Source organism: Myotis davidii, unplaced genomic scaffold (assembly GCF_000327345.1).
Source record: "Myotis davidii unplaced genomic scaffold, ASM32734v1 scaffold117, whole genome shotgun sequence".
Classification (NCBI taxonomy): domain Eukaryota; kingdom Metazoa; phylum Chordata; class Mammalia; order Chiroptera; family Vespertilionidae; genus Myotis; species Myotis davidii.
Genome location: NW_006288382.1, coordinates 33,195 through 39,826, shown reverse-complemented (window position 1 = coordinate 39,826; position 6,632 = coordinate 33,195).

Here is a 6,632-nt window from a genome sequence, read left to right as displayed (position 1 = left end):
CTTTCTCTCTTTCTTTCTTTCTTTCTTTCTTTCTTTCTTTCTTTCTTTCTTTCTTTCTTTCTTTCTTTCTTTCTTTCCTATTAATCCTCATCTGATGGTGTTTTTCCTTTGATTTTTTTAGGGACAGTGGAAAAGAGAGGGAAAGACAGAGAGAAATATCGATGTGAAAGAAACACATCAATTGATTGCCTCCTGCATGAGACCTGACCAGGGCCTTGGCCGGGGAGGAGCCTGCAACCAAGGTATGTGCCCTTTATCAGAATCGAACCCAGGACCCTTTGATTCCCAGGCCGAAGCTCTATCCACTGACCCAAACCGACTAGGGCTGAGAAATCTTTTTAAAATGTAGTGGCCCAACTGAAGGTGGTCAGATGTAGAATTCTTCGCCTTGCAGCCCTGCTCTTACTAAGCCCACATTACACTGATGTCTGCTGTCAGTCCAATGTGATGGCTTCAGGCTAACAGTCCTCTCAGCAACAGCATTTGGGCATGGAATCCTCATGGGGCATGGAAAAGCGGACAAGAGCAGGCCTTTCGACTTGTAGTGCAGGCTGGTTTGGTAGACCAGTGCTTTGCCAGTCAGCAGCTTTGCATCTATAATTCATCGCGGAGGGTATCCACGTCTAAAGCGTCCATTCTTCCTACTTAACCATTTTGAAGTCACTGAGGTAGAAGAAGTGAGCCATACAAAAAATGGGCTCAGGAAACAAGATACAGAGGCACAAGAAAGGCCCTTGGAGCTTAGGAGAGAAAGAGATATGCGCCTTAGAGACAAACAGGGAGGAAAGGTTTTTGTTTGCTCTGGAAAAAGAGAGAGCAAGTGAGGGGTCCCTGCCTTAAGGGCCTTATGTGATGTCTCAGGGGAGGATCTCAATAGAGTAGCCATCAGCTTTCAAGGTGTGCCCCCTCAGGCCTACGGTACCATTGATTGGCCGGAGCCAGGCAGGGGCTCATCAGCCGCTACAGCTCTTCCTGATGTCAGCCAAGGCATCGCTCCACTTGATTTTGCTGCTTCTCTGGGCCTGGAGCTGAAACAAGCTGAGGCCTAGATGTCACCTCCAGGGGTTGATGCTTAAGGGATGGTGTGCAAGAGCTTGCATCTGGGCCCTGGTGGCCCACTGTACCTGGCCTATCATTCCTACTCTGCTCATGCCGAACCACTGATCTACTACAGAATTATGATTCTGTACATCTAAAATGAATACAATGCTATGTCAACTGTATCTCAGTAGAACTGAGAAAAGAAATATCTCAATGTAAAAAATTCAAATGTATTTCTGTATACTAGTGATGCCATTGTAATTACCTAGTTATCCATAATAGGAGAGGAGCAAAGGGGGGCAGACATTATCGGCATGTCATCTGGGCGGCCTCACCAGGAAGCTGCATTTCACACTCTCCGGGGAACCACCAGCCCACCCCCTGCAGATCCCTGAGGGGAGGGGTCCAACAAAGGCGAGATGGACACATGTGCAGTCAAGTTGGGGTGACTATTACACCTGGGAACAAAGATCATTGGCCAGGATGGGTGTGGCCACTGCAAGCCCAAGACAATTTGGGAATACTTGATCCCCTAAAAAAGGGAGTTTGCTCCCTTGTTGCTCTTGGCTCTCTTGCGTTTGCCCATATAGTCCATGGGCATGCGGATCACATGTACAGTAGACAAATGGACTACAACAGGCCAAGTTATCCTGATGCTGGACTGGACTCAGCTCCAATATGGAGTAGGAACTCTGGACACTGGCTCTGGTCTAGCTCTGATGAAGCCTCAGCTGCACTTCTTCCTTGGCGGAACTGAGGGAGATGAGACCTTGGGAACCCAGGGGTGTAATTCCACAGAAATGAAGCTCTCTACCGTACCTCACCCTCCAGTGCGAGGCTTGGACAATTCCTTTTCTCGGGACATCGTAAGAACTCCACCCCCACGAGCAACAGGTGGGAACAAGGGCCTCTTCCCATCAATAACAGTAGCAACAAACAATTGTGTGGAGAGCGGCTACAGGGTTCCGACAGGATCAAGCCTCAGACCAACTTGTGGCAAAGTCACATACAAGTCCCAGCTTGGAGGGCAAAGCCCTCCCAGCACAATTATAGCCAAACGTCTACGGTTGTAAGCTTGACCTTATAGTCCGACCCTGCAGTCCTAGGTACCTAAGGGATGTGGGCTGTGGGAGGTGCAGCAAGTGCTGCCTAAACAAGGCCTGATAGAGTTCAGAGAATGGCAACAACAGGAAAGAAACAGATTTGAAATTCACAAGAACATTGTAAACATCTTGCCCTTGTTTTGCTTTGTGTGATCTGACTATAATATAAAGATCCTGCTTACAGGCAGGGTCTCTGTTCCTTCATCCAGGCACAGTGGTCCACCTGGCCCCAACTGTATTCTCTTGTCTGTCTTCTTTAATCCTTCACTGCCCCTCGTCAGGTTCACCCCTAGCCTTGCTGGATGCGGTTCACAATTGTAAATTGAAATCTTTAAAGTGCCATTTACAGTAGCATTTTAAAAACTTGAAATAGGTAGGCATACGTTTAACAAAATATGTTCAAGACATGTACACTGAAAATAACAAGCATTGGCGAGAGAAATTAGCAAAGACCTAAATAAATGGAGAGAAATTCTATGGATCAGAACACTTAGTATTAAGATGCCTCTTCTCTCCAAATTGTACTGTAGTGTCAGCTCAATCTCCAAAAAAATCTCAGAAAGGATTTTTTGGTATAAATTGACAAGCTGATTCTAAAATGTGTATAGAAATGCAAAGGACCTAAATTAACCAAAATAATTTTGCAAAAGAACAAAATTGGAGGAATTATACTACCTGATTTCATGACTTACTACAGTCTCATAACAGCAGTTAAGTGATTAAGACAGTATGATATAGGCATAAAGATGAACAGATAGATCAATAGAACAAAATAGGGTACAGAAGTGAGCAAGTACATACAGAGTCAATTGATTTTGACAAAGTACCAAGGTAATGCAATGAGGGAAGAGACCGTATTTTCAACAAATGGTGCTGGAACAATTAGCTATCCATGTTAGAAAAAAAAGTGAATTAATCCCTGCCTCATACCACATATAAAAATTAGCAAATTCAGCCTGGCCCGCATGGCTCAGTGGCTGAGCATCAACCTATGAACCAGGATGTTGCAGCTCAATTCCCGGTCAGAGCACATGCCGGGTTGTGGGGCATACAGGAGACAGTCGATCAATGATTCTCTCTTATCATTGATGCTTCTCTCTCTCTCTCTCTCTCTCTCTCTCTCTCTCTCTCCCCCTCCCTCCCTCCCTCTCCCTCTCTGAAATCAATAAAAATATATTTTTAAAAAATAATAAATTCAAAATGGGTTGGAGATCTGTCAAAGCTAAAGCCATAAATGTTCTAGAAGAAAACATAGCAGAACCTTTGTGACCATGGGCAACGATGTCATAGGCAGGACGCTGAAGCACGAATCATAAGACATATGATAATTGGATTTCATAAAAATTAAAAGCATTTACTCAACAACATTTTTGCAAATACTTATGAAACAAAGGACTTGTTGCCACAATATATAAAAACTGTCACAACTCAATAATAAAAAGGCTAAAGGTTTAAATAGATACATCACCAAAGAAGAAATCTGTCCTGGCTGGTAGCTCAGTTGGTTAGAGTGTCATCCTGATACATCAAGGTTTCAGGCACAGACAAGAATCAGCCAGTGAAGGCTTAAATAAGTGGAACAGCAAATAGATGCCTCTCTCCCTCTCTCTCTCTCCCTTTTCCTCTTTCTCTAAAATCAATAAATCCTATATAATAAAGAGCAAATATGCTAATTAGACCGAAGAGCAGAATGACCGTCCGGATGACCTTCCAGATGAAGCCAGGGCTGCGAGAGCCAAGCCCCTTGCATGAATTTCGTGCATCAGGCCTCTAGTAAAAAATAAAACATTTTCTTCATACAAGTTAAAATTTAAAAGAAAAGAAGATATCTGAAAAGCAAATAAGAACACGAAAAGATCCTTAACATCATGAGTGATTAGGGAAATGAAAATTAAAACTACAATGAGATACTACCACACGCCTATTAGAATAGCTAAAAATATTTAAAAACCAAAACCAAAACACTGACCACCCAGCGACGGGAGCATGCCCTGCAGTTGGAATGCTCGGTGGTACAGCCGCCTGGGATAACAGTTCTTTTATGTTTCTTTCATTTTTTTTATAAAAGTAAACAGGTACTTACGGCATAAGCCAGTAATTCCATTCCTAGGTATTTGTCCATGAGCAATGAAGACATGCACCCACACCAGGACATGTGTATCATGTCAGTAGCAGCTTTATTTCATAGCCAATTTGTGGTACATCCATGTAATGGAAACCGCTCAGCAACAGAAAACAAACTGCTAATATACCATCAGCTATATGACTCTCAACGCTTTATGCCGAGTGAAAGAAGCCAGTCCCAAAAGGCTATTTCCTGTAGAATTCCATTTATATGCCATTCTAGAAAAAGCAACAGAAATCAGAGCAGTTGTTGCCAGGCACTGGGGGTGGGGCCCAGGGAGACTGTAAGGGCTAGAAATGTCCTCTATTGTGATTGTGGGTGGTAACACTAATCAGACACAAATATATATTTGTGATTTCACTATATGTATATTATACCTCAATAAACTGGGTTTTTAAAAAAGAACCGATGTGTCATGCCTTGACATCCATTTCCACTTCTTCTTTTTTTGTAAATCCTCACCAGAAAATATTTTTCCATTGATTTTTAGAGAGGGGGTGGAGAGAGGGAAAGACAGAGAGGAATATTGATGTGAGAGAAACACATCGATAGGTTGCCTCCCACATGCACCCCGACCAGGGCCTGAGCCTGGCCGGTGAGGAGCTTGCAACTGAGGTACATGCCCTTGACTGGAATCGAACCCGGGCCCTTCAGTCTGCAGGCCAGTGCTCTATATACTAAGCAACACCAGCCAGGGCCGAAGGGATGCAAATTCAGGCAATCTGTAGGAGCAGAGAGTGGACCCCAGCTCCTAGCCAGGGAAGAAGCTAGGATATCAGTCTTACAACAGCACTTCAGTCTGCAGGCCAGTGCTCTATCTACTAAGCCACACCAGCCAGGGCCATTCTCACTTCTTAAGGAAGGCGCACCCTCCCCTCCCCACCCCACCTCTTTTGCCCCAAGGGCCTCCTGGCTTCTCTGCTCCTACCGCACTGAGGGTGAGCCCTGAGCAGCATGGCTGCCCCCTACATCACATGCATAACACACAGGGGAAGAGGACAAGGGGAGAGTGAGACAGGCCTGTGAGCTCCCCACACCAGCTCACCTCCAACCACTGGGGGTACAGGCAGCTCAAGGTGAGTTCTGGCATCTGTTACCAGAGTCGGGCCAACGCCAGGTAAGAACACCCGTTCCTGGTCCCAGGGTGAGTGGGCTGACCGAAGAGGCGCTGTGTCTGCTGAGCTGGCAGACGGCGGGCAGCGTCCTCTCCCCCCTCCCTTCAGGCCCACCTCCTTCCAACCTGCACAGATGCTCCTGAGGGCGCATCCAGTTCACAGGCTCCGACCCTCAGAGCCCCCTGTGGCCCTCGCTTCCCTCTGGGGTACTTGGGGAGCCAAGAGAGGAAATGGTTGTCCATCGATCATCCAACTGCAGAGGCTGCTTCACTTCCTCCCCGTGACCACCCGGTGCAGGCCACCCATAGCTCGTTTTACAGATGTGGAAACTGAGCCCAGGCATGTTAACCCAGCCAGGAAGGAGCCACGATGAGGTTTAAACCTGTGTGAGCCTGACCCCAAAGATGAGGTTTGAGCACCCCCTGAGGATGCCACCTGGTTTGTCTTTCTGTCCCCCCCCCCCGCCCCCACACCTTTGCTCCTTGTTTCTCTGCCTGCACCCTCACAACTACACAACTGTTTGCACACAAGTGCCCTCCTGTCTGTAAGCCTCAGCTGGCAAGGGGCCCGTGGGGGCAGGGGGACCTATGGAATACGTTCAACAATAAAGATTTAATTAAAAACACAGCTGGCTCTGATACCAACGCCCTGCTCTCCTCCGGATTCACTTGGGGAAGGAAGCCTGCAGTCAGACAAGGCGAAGCAGCACCACCCACCAGGCAGCATGGCCAGGCGCCTTCCAAGGCAACGAGCAGGGTCGGTGCTGGGGACGCCTGGGCTCCTGGCCTCACTCTGCAGGGGGTGCCAGCCTCTCAGAGCCACAGAGCTCAGGGGAGGTGGTGGGGCCCTTCCCTCTCGGGCCTGCCAGCCAGTGAGGGAGCCAGGCCGTAGGGTCGGTGCCCCCATCGCAGCCCAGCAGGCGCGGGCATCAAGGCTCTGCTGGAGGCCCCTGACCGCTCGCAGCTCCCCGAGGCCTGGCAGCGTACCACTTCCTTCTCTGCCACCGAGGCTGCCCTGCTCTTCTGGGGCCAGTGCTTGGGCATCTGGGCTGGTGCGGGGTGGGTGCCCCAGGCAGAGCCCCTCCTGCAGGCTCAGGGCCGGCCTGCACCAGGCCTGCACCCGCCAGCACTCCTCCGGCCTCCTCCTCTCCTGCAGCTGCTGTCCCAGAGGTGCCAGTCTGCAGGCCCTGGCCCTGAGGCTGTGCGAGGCTGCTGAGCAAGAGGCCTGTGAGGAGTTGGTGAGGGGAGG